The sequence below is a fragment of the Diabrotica undecimpunctata genome, chromosome 2 (assembly GCF_040954645.1).
Source record: "Diabrotica undecimpunctata isolate CICGRU chromosome 2, icDiaUnde3, whole genome shotgun sequence".
Classification (NCBI taxonomy): domain Eukaryota; kingdom Metazoa; phylum Arthropoda; class Insecta; order Coleoptera; family Chrysomelidae; genus Diabrotica; species Diabrotica undecimpunctata.
Window position 1 is genome coordinate 89632662 of NC_092804.1, and position 20754 is coordinate 89653415.

Below are 20754 nucleotides of genomic sequence, written 5' to 3' on the forward strand. Positions count from 1 at the left end.
TTCGAGCGAATGGATTAGCAGAAAAATACAATAATACTATTTCAGATAAATCTAGATGTTTAATTTTGGACAGTGGTCTTGACAAGTCATTTTGGGAAGAATGCCCCATTTCATGACAATGATAACAACGAACTTTTAAAGTATGTTTGCTCTTACCTTTGTATTTATCTTGACCAACAAAGGAATGTGAAGGAACAGGTACACTAGTAACTTCCTTTGTTTTTAAACGATCATCTTCTGCCATTAAACTATTTTTCACAAAATCTACAGTTACTTTGGATCAGAACGAAATAAAATATCAATGGATGTTACAACTGAACTAAATCTGTCAGGCACTGCAGATAAAAGTGTGGTGATCTTTTCACTATCATCTATTTTACCTCCTGCATCATTTAATTCTCTTAAGGTTATATCAAAATCCACCAAAAACTCACCCAAGTTGCCGTCCTCTTTAAGTACTAAGTTGCGCAACTTTTTCTGGATTTGTACTCGAGACTGAAGTCCTGTCTTTTCGTAAACAGCTTTAAGAGCTTCCGCCATTCCCATAGAAGTATCTTGGGTTTTAATTATTTTCAAAACATTATTCCCAACTAACTGAACAATAATATCCTTTACAGTTGAATCACTTTTAACAAAGTCTTTGTACTTATCGTCAGTCCTAGCAGGTTTCTCTTGAGAAATGACATCAAGAACACCATGTCGTTCCAATGTTCTTTCCAATCGAAATTTCCACGAATCAAAATCGGCTCCATTAAATTGTTTTACATTTGCCATAAAAAATGGATTGCTGGACGAAGCCATAACTAAATAACACACGTGCAAAAATTGTAAACACAATTTTTCCTGCAAACTACACTTTTAGCAAAACAAATTTTACTTTGTTTACAACACAAACTTAAAAACACTTTTCTAAATTTCTGCAGCTGGGCACATAACCTGTTTACGCAGGTTAATAATAATAATAACACTATTATTATATGTATTTAATTAGAAAATAAATAAGTTTTATTGTTTTACAAGTACAAGTGTAATGTGTACAGATACCAATGACAAGTGACAAGTAAGTCATCAGACATCAATAAAAATAAAATGTGTTGCCAACATGCATATAATAATTATAGTACTGAATTGTACAGCAACATGAGGACCCCGAAAAAACAACCAAGATTTATTTGTATAAAAACGGGAATCACTTCGACGTTATAAACAGTTTGAAAGGTTTGTATGGCACACGTTTTTATTGTACAAAGTGTGATACTCCTTATGATGATAAAAATAAGCACAAGTGCAAGAAAGCACCGTTGTGTACGGTTTTCAGACAACCCGAGCACGCCGTCCAAAACAAAATTCTGTGCAAGGACTGCAATCGTTATTGCTACAATGATGAATGTCCTGCAAACCATACAGAAGTTTGCAAAGAAGTATTTAAATGCACCACTTGTAATAAACTGTGTAAGAGGAAAAAACAGCATGAATGTGGCTACTCGATGTGCAGGAATTGTAACACATTTGTAGAAATAGCTACGCATCAATTTTACATGATGAAAAAACCAGCCAAAGGAGAATTCTGCGAAGTACCGTGCGTATGTAATAGTCGTAGTAATGAAGAAAATATGGGTTGTCGGAAACATTATAAAACAACTGTTACATGTAACGATCCATGCAAATGCAACAGCTTCTCTAACAACCCCATAAATAGTTGCACATATACAGAAAAGTATTTATTTTTCGATTACGAAGCAATGCAAGACACCGGTATACACGTTCCAAATCTGATAATTGCCCACGATTTTGAAGGAAAGAAATTTGTTTTTAAAGATAACGATGAGTTTTGTAAATGGTTAATTTCTGCCAAACACAGGGGGTATACAGCCATCGCCCACAATGGTAAATCATACGATTCATATTTTATTTTGAAATACTGTGTAGAAAATACGATAAAACCGTACACCATCTACAACGGGTCAAAACTGATGCTTTTGGAAGTCGAGGCTCTTAAATTGAAAATAATCGACAGCACTAATTTTGTGAGTTGTCCTCTGGCAAATTTCCCCAAAATGTTTGACCTGACAGAGTCTAAAAAAGGATATTTTCCTCACTTTTTTAATGTGCCTGAAAACCAAGATTATAAAGGATGTTTACCGGATGTTTTAAGTGCTATAGGCCCAACGCAATGAAGCTCAAACAAAGGGATAATTTTTTAAAATTGCATGAGGTTCATAAAAACGACGATTTTGATTTACAAAGGGATCTACATGCCTATTGTGACTCTGATGTAGATATTCTAAGAAGAGGCTGTTTGGAAATTCGCAAGGAATTTTTGGGGATCACTAACAAAGATCCATTTCAATATCTAACTATAGCCTCGGTATGTATGGCAACATTTAGATCAAAATATCTGCAACCAAACACTACTGGGGTTGTAAAACAGGACATAAAGGAGACGTATAGCCTGGCATCGATAAAATGGCTGAGTCAGTTTCCAGACGTACAACATGCTCTTAATGGTGGAGAAGTGACAATTTGCGGTGCTAAAGTAGATGGCATGACTCCTCCACAAATACTGCGTACCAGTACCACGGCTGCTTCTGGCATGGCCACCCAGAGTGTTTTGCTCCCAATACAGTTAACCACATTTATAACGAAACAATGAATTACTTATACGAAAGAACTATACGGAGAGCATCACAGGTAAAAGTCGCCGGTTACAGTCTTGTGGAAATGTGGGAATGTGAATGGATAAAATCAAAACAATGTAAAAATGCACCGAGCCCTCAAATTATTGAACCTTTAAAGCCTCGTGAAGCATTCTTTGAAGGACGAACAAACGCCATCAAGCTAAATGTGATGGAAAAAGCTTAGATATATGGATATTGTATCACTGTATCCAACTGTACAGTATTATGACCGCTATTTCGTTGGCCACCCTGCTAAAATACATGTACCTGAATCATACGACCCCTCGTGGTTTGGTCTGGAAGACTGCGAAAATTGTGATCATGATGACTCAGAACGTGTATTAAAAGGTACGTGGACGACTCTAGAGATTAATGAAGCCATAGAAAAGGGGTATAAAATGTTGGAAGTGTACGAGGTATGGAATTTTGAACAAACTTCGACGGATTTATTTAAGCGCTATGTCGAAGATTTTATGAAAATAAAATTAGAAACTAGTCCATATACATATGCCCAAATGAAGAATATGTACAAACAGTTATATAACAGATGGGTATAGACTTAGATTTGTCTAAAATTGTCCCAAATCCTGGTAAACGGGCAATCGCTAAAATAGGCCTGAATAGTCTATGGGGTAAATTTGGACAAAGGATGAATATGAAACATACAGATTACATTGTGAACGTCAAAAGATGGTACGAAATTTTGATGGACGATAAAATAAATATAACAAATATCATATTTATTAATGATAATATTGTCCAAGTCTCCTACGATTACAAAGACGTGTTTGTTGAAGGTCCTACTTTCACAAATATTTTTGTGGCGTTATTTACGACCAGTAACGCCCGTATTAGATTATACGAAATGATTGACAGATTGGGTAAGGCTGTTTGTTACATGGATACAGACTCCGTTGTTTACATTGATGATGGCCTTAACACGGTTAAAACAGGGGATATGCTAGGTGCATGTAGCGATGAGCGTGGGTCAGATGATTATATTGTAGAATGGCAGGCAACTGGTCCAAAAAGTTATTACTACAAAACAGCCAAGAGCAAAGAGGTGACTAAAATCAAAGGCTTTACTCTAAACCTAAACTATGAGAACAACCTGATACTCAACGCCTCCGCGATGACTGATATCATACACGACCCCGCCAAACAAATCACATTACAGTATGTCCAAATATGCCGCGATGTCCACACTAAAGACATTGTAACCAGAAAGAGGGTGTCGAAGACATTCAAAATGGATTACAAGAAGCGAAAGATTGTACATAATGATGACTTTATCGATACCCTGCCTCTAGGCTACAAGGCCTCTTAAATCGTTGTTAATAGTGCGTCACACCTCGAAATCTCTTCATTCAAAGTTGAACATTTATAGATTACATACGTGTCATGCTGTGGTATATAAATGTTATAAACCAGGGAAAAATTAAAAAGTTCAATGCTCATCAGTGCACTTTCCAACTATGTTGCGAAAACTATGTAGGTGGCGCCCTTAATCACGACTCTTTGAAAAATACATTAGAGGCTACTCTTAACGATATAAAAAAAAAACAAATTGGTTACAAAAAGGGTGACAGAATCCGTATTGTAGCATTTAATGACAATTTGAATCATCCTATTTCGACATTAACTAGTTCAGATGTCAATATGTGAAAGTTGTTAGAACAAATGGAAAATGTGATCAGTTCCAATGCTTACATACAGCTTAAAGATACGAAATTCGACATTCAAATGTCTCGCTAATTCCTTTTTTACATATTATTAAAATTGTTTTGAAAATTTATCATTCAAATTAACAGTGACAATATTCAAAATTTTAGAATGTTATCTTATTTTTATTGTTAAAAAATATTTCAGAGCTATTGTACTTTTGCATAGTCTGTATTTACATATTTCCTTCCCACGTTTTGTTTACGAAGAATATTTGCATGTTTCGGTGTAAAAAATGCTTTAATCTTTGATACCCTGTTCTATAATATGTTTCGGTATTATTAGTCAGTGGTAGACTATCCCAAAGTAGTAGCCATTGAACTAAATTCTGGTCAACCCTGTGTATAATAAACATCTTAAAAGATGCTCATTCAAATCACCAAAAGATATCTGTTATGAGTCACTGGCAAATTAATGAACCGTTCTTATTAAGTTAAGATCTAGTGTTCGTGCAGCCTCTTGATACAAAAGATACTCTGCAGATCAGTAAAAGATATTTAATGAGCCAACACTACTTATATGTAATTTCTAAATAAACAAAGCACGGATGGTAACAACATACTTACGACGTAGGCCTGTCTTATGTCTTTCTATACTCTGTATATTGAGACATGTGGCGGGGAATCTTAAGGAGACCTTAAAACATCTCCAATACGCCAATATTTTATGGCATATTCTTGAATATGTGTATAATCTTTCTATTCATGTAAATTTTAATAACACCATGTATACGCACGTTGCATTAAACAGATTAGAGATCGCTATCTAACCGACGGTAAACAATAATTTTCGGGTTTTTTTGAACGCTTATACTAATTTTTCCAGCCTGCCAAAAATATCAGTGAAAATTTTACGCAAGTTTTACGCATTAGATCTTTTTAATAGCGGTCCATAGATAAGAAAATTAAAAAACCTAGTTAATAAGGAAGATACGATAGATGTATCTGTTTTCCGGTGACTAAGCTATTCCATTAATTAATCACACATATGCATTTTTGCGTTATTATATAAGCTGCATAATATTTCCTATTTAACACGTGTTTTTTTTTTATGTAAATACGCAGAAAGCAATACGCCTTATGTGTTTAGAAAATTAACGATGGTAACGTATTAGGTTCCTTTTATCCTCTCAACTTTATTATTGTTGTGTATTATTTCGATTATTCAATATGCGCTTTACTTTTTTTATACAGATTATTGTGAGTAAATTTTAAACGGCTATGTGGCTTAGCGATGTGCATTAGGATGGATCGAAAAAAACTTTTTTTCGAATTTGATAATGGCCCTTGTGGCAAAAGTTGCCATTCATAAAAGTAAGTTTTTTGCCAAAAAAATTTTTTTTTACATCAACCCCTTCAGGTGCCCCAACCTCCTAAAAAAAATTTAAAAATTTAAAAAATAATAATATACGTTATAAGTTAAATATTTGTTAATAATAACATATTTTTTGTAAATCGGTTCACGTTCCTTTTAAGGTAAATACATTTTAGCAGCTTAAGTGTTTTGTTGAATTGTTAGTTTTATTTTTCTTATCTACATTATTGTTCCTACACTCACTTTTAATATTTAATATTACCTTATAGAAATGTAACGAGTCGTATTACCGTCAATAAATGTATTATTCCGTTAATTTGTTTAGATTTCAGCTAAAATTGTATTATCTACATGAAATAGGATTTTTTTATTTTCCGTTAGGTCTTTGGGGCACCTCCAAAAATGTTCCGAGAGCCTCCAAATTTTGAACACAAACTTTTTAAACATTCAAGAAGAGTTTGCACGTAGGGTCGTATCGAAAAATTTTTCAAAAAAAAAACTTTTTTTAGGGGGTTGGGGCACCTGAAGGGGTTGATTTAAAAAAAAATTTTTTGGAAAAAAACTTACTTTTATGAATGGCAACTTTTGCCACCCGGGCCATTATCAAATTCGAAAAAACGTTTTTTTTTCGATCCTACCTAATGTGCATGCTTAGCTTCGGTGCGGATGGTCGCGAGTTCGAGTCCTACACCCGGTAGAATTTTTTATTTAATAATAATTAATAATTTAATAATTTTAAAAATGATTAAAAATAATTAATCGGGCTGTGGTTCAATGACGTCACCGTGCAACAAGGTCATGTGGGCTATTGTATCGAGAGAAAGTCACGCGAGGGGCTACGTCGAGAGTGCGGGGTCAAATTTCGAAAAGGGGGGTGAAGCGGGTACCTTTCTACTACTATATATACTATTTCTTTTCTAGCTATATCAGTTGGGTCTGAATTATTTGGTTTGTGCCTTTTATTCGGCCTGCTGGTGTTTGTGTGGGGATTAAATATAATTTTAGCAAGTTATTTCCCTGGATGGAAGTAGAAGGTTGTGAATGTAGTGAAAAATTTGTATCATTGTTGGCTGTATTGTTTGTTAAACGCATCGTTTCTTTTATTAACTTTTGCCTCTGTGTGTGAATTCTGGGCACGCGCTTCAATTTGTAGTCAAGTGATTCCCCTTAAAACTGTAACATACTTGTGTGAACTCAATCTTTGTACAATCCTTTGAATTATGAGTTTCTTGGCATCTGTTACATCTTGGCTGACTCCTACACTGACTTCCTAAGTGGCCGTATCTAAGACAGTTAAAACATAACAGAACTTTCTGTTTATATATTTCAACTTCTTTAATAACCTTATTGATGACTATATATTTAGGTAAAGTTTGCGATTTAAAGGTCACAATACAAGACTTAGTAAGGACGTATTTGAAAATTTTTTCCTCATTAACAATTTTTTCTACTTTACACGCAATTCTTTTAACGTTTGCAATTTCAAATATGCAATGACTATCATATTGTTTGATTCTAATTTTTATATCTGTGTTTATATCCCTTATAACCTTGTCTTTTGTTTTTAATGAGGGTATTAGCAATTTTATAATCTTTGCATTTAACTCTAATTCTATTTCGGCCAATGGCGTCTATGCTTTAAATCATATTTCAGGAAAAATGTCTGCTTCAGGAAAGTTTTAACAGAAAGACAAAATAATTTCACCAATCTTTAAAGAATTTAGTTTACCTTTAAACTCAGTAGAGCTATTCTCGATATATACATGATACGGGCCTAGATCATTACTATTGAATAAAAATGCTTGCCTTGCATGTTTTATTACTTTTTTTTGTGTTTCATTGTAAACGTTCAGATTGGTTGTATTTGGATTATTTATCAAATTGATTGGAATTGGAGTACTTACAGAAAGGTCCACTTCGGCATCACTTTAATTTTCGAATATATTTCCAGACATAGCTGGTTTTGTGGAGTTTTTGGGGCCAGGGGCTTTCCCCCCCGCTGTTGACACTCATATGGTAGGTGGTTCAATAAACGATATTGCTTAAAACGCCATAAATTTCACAATTTGAGGCACAATATTAATTATATTAAATTTAAACAATGGGCGGTTTACTGGAGTCTCGATTATTGCTGTACCGAAGGCACGTCTAATTTCTATGAGTACTACTACGGAACTGTATTTAATACTGTTTAAATCTCTAAAAATTTGTAAGCAACTTCAAAAAGCGTGTTTCAACTTTGACAGTTTTTTGACGTTTTTTGTTGTTTTCAGTTGTATCATATTTTCGTCACGTATTTTATCGCTTTTGTTAACAATGGAGGTAGAAAAATTAATTGAGTGCATTCATAAAGAAGAATGAAGAAATATTTATGACATCCATTATAGTCTGATTTTCAGCGAAAATTAAAAATATGGCAGGAAATCGGGAAAATACAAAAACAAGATAACTATTAATAAGCTTTTCGGCTGGAGTTACTGATAGTGCTTTATCAGATACAGCAAATTAAGAAAATCACAATGCTACATGCGAAAGTACTGTAAGAATTTTGCTTCGTCGTCCACTAGTTGTAGGTACAATTTTGCGAAATCCAGTTCTTCTCTCCTCGATAAAAATATTTGTACCCACTCTCGACGAGGCCTTACTTTTTCTTCCAAAAGTTATATTATTTTGTAGAGTGTTTTTCTCTTAGGCATCTTGATCGACCTGAATGCTGAAGTAGATTGACGGTGATCTGCCCGGACTGTGTGCGTGAATGGATTGCCCCTTGACTTGACAGTGATCTGATCCTCCCGTGACTGTAGGCCTGAATCAACCTTTAATGGGGTGAAACCGGGCGATCCAATGTCTCCCACACTCTTTAATCTCGTTTTAGAATACGTGATGAGACAAGCAACATTGAATAAAAAGAATATAATACTGAATGGTATTCAATTAATTGCATATGCAGATGACCTGACACTAGTAGCAGAAAAAAGAGAAGACATAATAAGAGCGATAAATATGGGACTAGAGATTAATGAAGACAAAATTAAATACATGAGATTGATCAGTGAGGGGGAAAGGCTCCCCTAATAACCAGAAATTACCATCTGGAAGAAGTAAGCAACTTTAACTACCTAGGAGTGGTAATAGGATATGGAGGATGGGACATAAAGGGGAGAATTCAAAAAGGGATCCCAAGCTTTCGGAAGAAACAAACATCTCCTTAAATCCAAAAATATTAGCCGACAGAAAAAAATCAGATTTTACAGGACATTAATCAAATCGGTAATTACTTACGGAATGGAAACGACAACATTAACAAAAAAGAATGAAAATGATTTGAGAATATTGGAAAGAAAAATAAAGAGATCAAATAAGGAAATAGAACAAGAAATGTGAGGCGAAATCATAGTAAAACATATAAAAGCAAGGCGACTAGAATGATTGGGACACATAATGAGGAGAACACCGACAGAAATGATAAAAAGAATTACAAGATGGATCTCATTCGGGCCAAGAAATAAAGGAAGACCCATAAAGAGATGGTGAGACCAGATAGAAGAGGACATAAACACAATGAACGTAACAGACTATAAAATAAAATGCAGGAATAGAAAAGAGCCGAAACGAATAATCAACGTTGCAAAGGCACATAGTGATTTATAAGAAATAAAGTAAAGAGAAGTAATCCGCCTCAAAAAAGGATTGAAATATACCTCTGGTATTGCCATAATCCGACATGATTGAACGGTTATGATTTGAGGATGATGATGCTCACTTCACAAGACGGGGAACATGAAAGTATGCGATAATTATAGAGGTAACATGACATACAAAATACTATCTAATGTACTTTACAGCAGAATGCTCCCCTAAGCTGAACATATAGTAAAAACATATCAGTGTGATGACCTAATAAATCAACAACCGATAATATTTTCACAGAGAGAGATTTTTGAGAGATTAAAATTTGACGTCGACATCCACCATACATTCATGAACTCCAAGACTGCCTATGACTCAGAAGATACACAAAAAGCTGTTCCAGGCTATATTGGGATTCCAAATAACATTCCAGATTGTAAAACTCACGGAACTAACACCTTAGCGTACATGTAGTATAGTCATAATCATAAACCTCAAGGTCCTTCCGCTGCAAAAACGGATTAAGACAAGGTGACGGACTATCTGCCCCTTTTTTACCTTACACAAGCAAAGATTACTGCAGAGTCGCAGATTAATACGAGTACTATACAATATTTGTGTTTTTGCCTTCATATTTAGGTGTCTTCATATTTAAAACATAGATTTATAAAACATTAGTGCGAAGTATTATGACATATGGAGCTGAAAATTGGATCATAAACAAGAAAAACAGCAGTAAGATAGTAACAACAGAGATGGAATGCTTGCGAAGATGCTGCAGAGTAACAAGAATGGATAGGAGAAGTAATGACGAAATAAAGCAAAGAACATCAATAGAAACAGACATACTAACATATATAGAACAAAAAAGACTAAAGTGGCATGGACATGTAAGAAGAACTAGCGACAACAGATAAATAAAGAGAATATCCGAATGGAGTCCCATAGGAAGGAGTAAAAGAGGACGACCCCGAAAATCCTGGAGGAACGAAGTAGACGACGCCATGAGTAAGAGAGGCCTAAACGATGGAGAATGGGACAACAGAGAGAGATGGAAACGGTTGAGCGAGGGAAGCCAGTGAATACTATAGAATCCCTGAATGTATATATATATATATATATATATATATATATATATATATATATATATATATATATATATATATATATATTCATTTTCATTTCTCATTTCCCTATGTTATTTATATTTCTTGTTGTGGGGATCTGCTTCGTCTTCGCCTGTTTTCTTTTCCAATGAATTATATATATATATTATCAAGAGCTAAAAAAGACAAAATATCTTACAAGGTTGAACTAAAAAGAAAAAACAATTTTTTTGTTAACTTACCAAATAAAAATTAGTTGAGTAAATAAAAATTGCTGCTAATACATCTTAAAAATAATTAATATAAAAATGTCCTAATCTAATAAATGCTTCTCTGAAAATTTTTAGTATAATTTTGAAAACATTTTTTTAATACAAAAACAATTGAATTTATAAATAAGTTAAAATAGCAGCCAATTACAAATAAGCCTCAATGTCATAAATGCCAACTTAAAATTTTTATTTTTGACAATTATATTGCCAAAAATAAAATTTCGTTTAAACATTCTTTTTTGTTTAGTAACAAAAAAGAAGATTTATTCACCGTTGACAGATGTCTGAAAAAATGTAACAGATATATATAAATCATAAAGAAAGAATATAATTATAAATTTTGCTTAGATTTTGAATTTCTGATCTTTTGTTTAAATTATTATCACTTTTGCTAATACAAACCATTTCCAAAAAAGTCCTTTTAAATTTATTACTTTCACTACATAAAATTTTAATGTTATCAAAATCCATAATATGGTCTTTATCGATTACATGCTCTGCCAAAGCACAAGATGGTTTTTTAATTCTGCAATCACTTTTGTGAGAAATAATGCGATTTGAAAGATTTCTTCCGGTCTCACCAACATATTCAGCCTCACACTGAGTACAACTAATGCTGTATACTAAATTCGTTTTTTATATTAGTATATATATATATATATATATATATATATATATATATATATATATATATATATATATATATATATACTACAATATTTAACAAGTCTGGTCTGTACAAGTGGTTGGAGATACAAGCAGATATTAACATAATTGCATATTCATAGTCCCTGACAGCTTTTTGGTCGTTAAGCTCCTGCACTGAAAATGAGACTTAAAATATGCCCACAAAATGAAATACATATGCGTCTCCAAGTAGGTAACCAGACACCTAGTCCAATAGTTGACGATATGGTGTTAAAAGGCATGGACACCTTTACATACCTAGGTTAGTTACTGACTAAGGACAAAAGTGCGAGCAAAAAAGTACTCATTGTCAATAAGTGTTACTATGACCTAGGGAGACAAATGGCCTCAAAGCTTAAAGCTAAAAATAAACTCACCAAATATAGAACACTAATAAGACCAGTTTTAACATACGGAGCTGAAAAGTAATCACTCATACTGAACTACCAAGAGCTGTTTAAGCTTTTCGAGGGTAAGATTCTAAGAATATATGGATTACTAAAAAAATAGGGTTTGTGGCGTAGACGCTATAACTTTGACTTTGAACTTCGGGGAATTTGACGCTGTGAAATTTATTATGGTAGCACGCCTCAGATAGATTGTGCATGTAGTCAGAAGGAAGGAAAATGCGATGGTGAGAAAAGTATTTGATCGAGGAGGACCAGTGGGACGACGTACTAGAGGTAAACCGAATCTTAGGTATCCGGACAAATGGGAGAATTGCTAGAGCTAGGACGGAATGGGGGAATGTTCTAAAGACGGCTTTGGTTAATAAAGGGCTGTAGGGCTCATGATGGATGGACATAGCAAACATTCTTTGGTTTATTTGGATGACGTAATTGTGCTTCGAAGATCATTTGACGAGCATTACAAGAATATGAGGAAAGTGTTTCAGCTATTATGTGCATCTAATTTAAAATTGAGTTCAAAGATGTATTTCATGTTTTGACGAGAAGTTAGATACTTGGGATTTATTCTAGAATAGCCATTACCAAAATATAAACATAAAATTGGAAGTCTTCTTGAGTTATGCACATATTACTGTTTTATTAAAGGTTCTGTGGGGAAACTGCAGAGAATATGTAAAAAGATGGTGTCGAAAATGTCAATTGTGAGCATTAGACAACGGTCCAGTTGACACATTATTTATTCTTGTACGGAGTTTTGCATTGTCTTTGAAGTTTAGGCGACAGACCAAACTCAAGATCAGATGGCAGATGGAACCAACATCAAACAAGAGGGGATCTGGCCAGTGGTTTCATTCGTAGCCGATTGGTAGACCATCAGAAACAAATGAATATACTGGTTCCGATATCTTTGATGTTCGGATCCAAGTTTAGAAAAACGTTTGTGTATCGTTTGATTTATTCTATCGGCCATTCCATCTGACTAAGGATGAAATGGTGTCGTTCTGGTCTCACTGGCAACAATTAACTACAGGTGCAGGTACAGGTTTTGAAAAAGTATCGATTAAAAATTCACCCTTGATCTAAATTGATTTCTACGGGAACGCCAAAACAGCTGAAAAACTCTAATTCGTATATCTGGAAAATAATCAATTGATATTTAGTTCCGGCATCTGTTTCTTGAAACGGTCCTGCAATATCAATTGCGACGTTCTTTAAAAACTACCAACATTACACTTTTTCAAGGGTGTCATTACAATTACCAAAGGGAAAACCAAAAGTACGTTATGATTCGCTGAGAAGTTAGATACTTAGGTCAATATACAGTATAGGTAAAAGTTTATAGTCGGTATGGTGGAATTTAACAGGATATCTAACACAGATATAAAATCATATTTTCAGCGAATAGACAAAGAAAACAATCATATTTTCCTTTGGTTTCCCCTCCACATTCTTTATTCACGCCCATTAGGGAAATTGCATACGAGACAGGGCGACAGCTATGTTGGAATTATTTTTTATTTGATTTCATTTTTATAGAACAAATTTTATACTAATTTTATCTTTTTTTATTTCATTTTTATAGAACTAATTTTTATTTTCACACCTGCTACCTCCAAAAAATCTAAACTAAAATATGGTTTCAAAGATATTATTTGGAAAATACCAAATAATATCTTATTTTTAATTAAAAGACGTAATTTTTCGTCCAGTTTAAATTTACTATAATACACCTGCTTCTTCTTAATGCTTTACTAGTACTTATATAATACTAATACTGAGTCTGAGTAAGTGAGTACTGACTGTCTTTTTCTTTATTTATTATGCTTTATGAAAGAACAACCCACTATAAACCGTGATATACGCATGACATATCACAGAACTAATTCTGTTTTGTAGAGATGAGCGTTGAATCACCGAACTGTTTTATTCAACCGTTTATTTGTTGTTAACGAATCTACGGTTTGGTTTCTCACTGGGAAGCCAACTAGTTGATGGTTGATTAAAAAAAAACTACGTTTTGTGTAGGCGTAAACAGAGGAACAACGAACACTTTACGTCGATGAGGACAATTAGTTGATCTGAGAGGCTACTACAAAACTAAAAGTAATATCCCGACTCTTTCGGGACGGTGGATACTCGGGTGATCGGTTGACGTTGAAAATAAAATAACTAAAGGATTTTTCACCTAAGAAGAACGCTTTGCAATTAAATGCTGGTAACTTTATTACTAGCGGACCAGATAAGCAGCGATATATTTAACACTACATTTATGAATAACATTTTACTGCTCTGTTGTTTCAATCAGCACTGCTCAACAAGTTATCGTTTATTGGTTTTAATATTTTATTGCAATAGTACGAGAGCGGAATATTTATTTAAACAGTGAATTTATTACATGTTAATTTTTTTTAATTTCTTCTAACGTATCGTATAATGTAGGTTTACCCAATAATCAAAGTTATGCATTTACAAGAACATATTATTTGAAAAATAAGCAGTAAATACCATGTGTCATAATAATTGTAATCTCAGGAAAAAAGACAGTTAAGATTTTATACACACTTAAAAAATTTGTTTAGTAGGTAATGTATTTCTTAAATCCACAAAATTATTGAAAAATTATTCATGCTGTTTAAAATATCTTTCTGTTAATGACACTGTCATCGACAAAGTAGATCAAATTCAAATATCATATTTCTCTTCAGTTTATCGTTAAAAATTAATTGATGGTCGCGGGTTGTATTTTTGTTATTTAATAATTTAACAAAATACATAATCAGCAAAAACCTTATTTAAAACATGCGAACGGTTTTTGCAATCACAATCAATGCAGTGTTTATGCTTGTTTAGCATTGGCTGTTAAATAATTTGTGTTCGATTGTTTCGTCTGTTGTACAACACTCGTCCTTTTTAGAGTGTAGTAGTTGTATATAAGTACCTATTTTTTATAGTAGTGTAGTGAAGCGGTAATTTAAAGCAAAATGAGTAATTTGGAAAAAATAAGATACAGTCGAAACGTAAAGTGTTATATCCAGAAGAACGGCGTTTAGTTCTAAAAGTCGAAAGTTATTTCAGTCTGGAAAAAAATAATATGGGTCCATTGACATCTGTTATGGCAGTTAATAAACGCACATGCGATGCTTGCGGTATCTCAGAGAGGACGTTTCGAAAAATTAATAACATCAGTGAGGATGAAATAAATAAAGTAAGCAAGAGAAATCGTCAACATCCAAAAACTTTAGATTTGCTGCACTCAATTAAACTTGCAATTAAAAATATTATATATAATATGTATAAAGCCAAAGAACATGTAACAGTTAGTGCTGTGTTGCAAAAAATAAAAGACAATGAACTGTGTGATATTAGTTTAACAAGTTTGTGGAGAGTGTTGAAACATTTAGGTTTTCGATATAAAAAGACAGTGGCATTTTTTAAGAAAATCCATGAACAATAAAATGTCTGATAGTCCGAGGCAAGTTGTATTTTTCGATGAAACTTGGATTTTTGCTAAAGGAAATAGTCAAAACCATCATGGCAAGATGGCACCACGAAATGTTATTGTTCTAGTCGTTCCGGTAATGGTAAACGCTACATTATACTTCATGCTGGAAATGATGAGGGTTTTATTCCTGACGCTAGTTTAATTTTTTCGTCCACAAAGAATACAGGTGATTACCATGGAAATATGGATGCAAATATTTTTGAAGAATGGTTTGAAGAAAATTTGTTAAAAAAATTGGAGCGACCCTCCATAATAGTGTTGGATAATGCATCCTACCACTCAAGAGTAGAAGAGAGATTTCCTTCAAGCAGCTGCACAAAAGAAGAAATGAAGTTGTGGTTGACAGAAAAGAAAACTTATCACAATGACATATTTTTAAAAGTCGATTTACGTCAAAGGTGTGTAGAGCACAAAATTCAAAAGAACTTTATTAGGTACTGACCAAATGACTCTTAAATATGGCCATGAAGTTCTTCGACTTCCGCCCTACCATTGCCACTATAATGCAATTGAGGTAGTTTGGGGTATAGGCAAAAATTTTATGATAAACATGCATCCAAAACAAAAGATGACACTAGCGTTCTTGGTTTATGGAAAGAATCGCTAGAACAAATAAAGGCAGAACAATGGCAAAATTGTATTAGACATACGGAAGACATAATCGTTCAGTCTTTTCAAACCGGGCGAGTTATAGATGAGGTCTGGCCTCTAATTATTCGGATAGACAATTCAGATAGTGACGACTCTGCTAGTGAAATATCAGACAGTGAATAGGACAAATCGTTTGCTAAAAAGAAGAAACAAAAAAGTGTTTCGGGAATTCAATTCGGACTTTGTGTTGAGTTTTAGTTAAACTATTAATCCCAATTTAACTGCATGCAAAACCATTCGTATAATTTTCACTCTACGCAAAATAGAGACCTTGATGAACATTTGATGTCGACAAATAATTGCGAGTATTCGAAATATTCCGTCCCACTTCTTTTAACCGCCCTGTATATACATATTATATTTATTTTATTTGCCTTTGATACAGTAAAATCCAATATTATTACTGAAGATACAATACAGGAAATTAAATATTTTTACTTTTCAAGCGATCGGAATTAAATATTAACGCCCCACTGTTTGAGGCCAACTGATCATATCTTAATTACTTACATATCGGCCTTCAAAGAGTAAAAGGAGTTTATGTAGGTATTCTAATTGATGAATGAGTTTCGATTTTCGATTGATCTGCATTTTTGATTTCAAATCTTTATTGATATTTCGTTAATGGATTTATTTATTCTAAATATTTAATTAAAAAGTCTTTTTCTTAGTTAAAATTATTTACCTAGTACAAACGTGATAATTGTATTTTCAACAAATGTATATTTGTAGAAGATGCAGCTTTTATGCTCGACTTTCTGAGTTTTGCAATGATCGATTATTTTTAATTTGAAATATTAACACATGGGAGTCCCCAATTCATGTTTTGTATTATTCAGCAAACATAATTTTTATTTGCAGTTTGTGTTTTCTTTATCGTAAATGTGAATTTATTCTGTGAGTACTGAATATTTACTTTATTAACTGTTTGTGTGTTTAACATGTCTACGCGTACAAATGTTAGTATTTTATGGCATCACTTTGAGAAAGACATTAATAGTGAGAAGGTTGTATGCAATATTTGCAAAGAAAAACTTAGTTATAAATCAACTATAGCAAATTTGAACAGTTTCGTTAACGATAAAAATGTCAACGACTCACCTCTACTGTTTTCCTCATTACTACTCGACGTTTCCAAATAATTTTGTAAGAAGCTTTTTTATTGTGGCGTCATAATGCAGTTTATTATTTTTAAAGGGAATAAGGCACAATGTGACTTTAAAATAAGCTTATTTTGATGTTTAGATTTCCAATTCGGAAATCGTACTTAAAATACGAAACAAGAATAAATTTTATTTATATAAAACGATTTCCGAAGTGGAAATCAAAATGTTCAAATAAACTTATTGCATCATTTGTATCAATGTTTTATATGTAACTGGGTGGTACCAAAAAACTTATTGTAAAGGAAAATTGTGGCATATTTCAGTAAGCTGCCATTTAAATCAATTCGCCCAAATTTGATTATCTTAGAACAATGTAAAAATGCTAAAAAGACAACAGGTCAAATAAAACCAATAAGTTTGGCAACGTTGACCTTCCCCTCTTTTATTATTTCCACTAATTCATTTTCGACGATATAAAGGGCGGACCTAATATACCTCTCTCTTTTTAAACAGGTGTTTCTCAGTCCATCTCACGTAAGGTACATACCGCCATAAACCGAGTACTGGATATACGGTATACGGTATGTATACATACCGTATACCGTATATCCAGTACTGGTGTAATGGCTGGCTCTGAAAAAGTCGAAACAATTCGAGAAAATTAGTATCAAAATATAAACATGGATCGTATTGTGTCATATACTGGTTTAAATAAAGGAAGAAGCACGTAATCTTTGACATCTAAACCTGCCTAGTTACCGACCAAGTTTCAAACGAATTTGTCAAATTATACAGACAAAAGAAATATTAGATACAGTGTGATCATTAAAGTACAACAATTTTTTTTTGTCTCGGATAAAATATACAGGTATATAGGAAGTTAAGATTGTTATGAGATTACAAATTAAGAGGTTTAATTTGTGATCGAACATATTTTCCACTATTTATAAATCCAGACAACAAATGGCAAAGATAGACTGGCGTACAAATTACCATTTGCTGCTTTAATATAAAGAAATTCAAGAATATTGGATAAGATGCTCTTCCAGACTAGTGAATTATTACTTCGTCGAGAATTTATTATCGATACGGTCAAAGCTAAGAAGGAGGCAGTATAACAAAGTCCGGTTCTGCCCTCTAGCTTCTACTTAATCATATTGTCAACATATCTCCATTTTAAGCAAAAAGACGTCAAACCAGATTAGAAACTATTTAAGTTTTCTATTGTTCAGCAGAAGTGTCTCGAATAAAATATCTGGCTATAAGGAGGTCCGATTTATTTATGGAAGGTTCGCATATAAAAAAGAGAATGTAGTATTATTCAGTTACACAATAAATTAACTCAGTAAATCAATTCAAACCGTAAGTTTTACTTCTCGTTATAATATATGTCATGTGAAAGTCTTATAATGGCATGCGCGGACAGCGAGAGCAGAAATATTAAGATATCTTAGAACGCCAGAAGATACATTTAGAGACAGAATACTAAATAACCAAATAAAATTGAAAATCTTTCTAAAATACAGAATATTGTAAGAGGGGGAGAGCAAGAGGCATCATACAAATAAATTCAAACCCTATGTTTTACTTCTCGTTACAATATAAGTCATGTGAAAGTCCAATAATGGCATGCGCCGACAATCGAGAGCAGAAATATTAAGATATCTTAGAACGCCAGAAGATAAATTTAGAGACAGAATACTAAATAACCAAATAAAATTGATAATCCCTGTAAAATACAGAATATTGTAAGATGGGGAGAGCAAGTGGCATCAGACTATCGAGAAAATCCTTTAAAACCGATTAAGATTTGTGATTTGTTGAATATATTCTTATCGTCTAGAGTACGCCTATGTATTAAAAAAAACATGTTTTTATACCGCCACTGGTCGTATAAAAGACCGAGCAGAAATTCACTCGAGGCATTCTTGGTATGTTGAACGAAGAATACCTAACTATCTACTACTTACCAGAACAGGTACGCTGAACGTGTTTTATTCTTATTTAGTGAATTGAACGAAACTGATAATTCACTGAAAAATGAATGGAATTCTTGATTAATTCCGCCATCGTCGTTTTATTATTCACGGTCCAAATATCGTCACACCATCCTTTTAAGATCTACGAGAGCTGAACATGTACATATAGAATTTGTATAAAATTGGAATAATTAAATGATTTTTATGTTGTCCATTTAACTCGAAATAATTGTCTTTTAAACGAATTCTGTCTCCGGCTGTCATTTACTCATCGAGCAAAAAGAGAAAAGAGGAATGTAAAGGTAGTGGGGGCAAAAATATTGTTAGACAGGAAGTGCCATCTTGAGAGGCCACATTAAACAAGGAAAGAGAGACTCTTTCCTTGTTTAAAAAATCAAATTTAGTTGGGTTATGTTATTGCTGATGTTATTGTTTGTCCCCACGGTTCGTAGACTTACTACGGTTGCCTCTTCCGCTTAACAATGAACATTAACCCCGAAACTGTACTTTCGTGACGTAATTCTTCCCCTTCAACCAATCAACACTGCAATCAACCTGCCCTCTACATTCAGTTTCAATCGCAAATAAATGGGTTTTGTATTCGTGTGTACTCTGGTGACGTAACTCAAGCATCCCCCACCCAGTCGGAAGAGGCAACCGTAGTAAGTCTACGAACCGTGGTTTGTCCCAACTGTCACATGAAAGAGTATTTGTATTTGTATTAAAGTTTTTTAACAATTGTTTCACATTTTAGACTATTATTGTTATTATTTAATTAAAACTTTATTGTGTTCTAGTGTTAAAAAAAGTATTTTAAGTGTATTATGTATTAATATTATGTAATATAACAAATAAATAGATAAATTAGAACCCCTACACCACTGTATGATTATTGTGAAGTGTCATGAAATTTAAATTTGGCGCATTCGCATTTCCGGATATGTCCGCCATCAGATGCCACTTTTTTGGTCTCCTTTTAATAACGATTAGATTCCCTCTTGTCTTTTTGCTCGATGCATTTACTACCCGAGATTATTACAGATTTCTGTCTATAATTTTCTGGGAAAGCTTGTTGGCTACAATACAAATTCTTTTATTTTGCCTAAAATCATAGAAACATTTTTGTCCAAAGCAGCTCAACAGTTTAGATCTTCTTCCTATATTAGGCCTTCTCGCTGTTCTTTTCCGATTTTAAGGCTATAGTCGCATAATGAGATAGCTGATATTCAACGTCACAAATGCGACTACACTCTTAAAATTGAACAAGAACAGCGTCAAGGCCTAATATAGAAAGAAGAAGATCTAATCTGTTAAGCTACTTTGTGCAAAAATGTTTTCAATAAAAGAATTTATATTTTAACTAACAAGCATCTCTAGAAAATTATGAACAACAATTTAATCGGTTTTTCTGTAAATAGCTGTGCTGTACATAAATTTATAATTTAAAAAAAAAAAAGAGTTCGGAAACCTCACGTTTATTGCTAATTCAAATAGTTTTGTAGATAAAATAAATCAGACCAATCAGTCGATACTTTTATAGATGTGCAGGATCACATATTTTAAGAGATGTGATAATTTTTGCGCATCTGAAAATATACATATATACCTACTTTCATTAAGCGATGCAGGGCGTATAAACAAAGATAAATTTACCAGATGATTGTTAAAGATGTTCCAAATGAGTCTACTCGTTCCGA

The 20754-nt window shown here is 33.2% G+C and overlaps 1 protein-coding gene across 5 annotated transcripts in view; it reads left to right on the plus strand.

Annotated features, from left to right (window-relative positions):
* The window catches only part of LOC140434724 (uncharacterized), an 814516-nt gene that overhangs the window by 528207 nt on the left and 265555 nt on the right, over nucleotides 1-20754 (plus strand). The gene's annotated exons all lie outside the window — the stretch shown is intronic.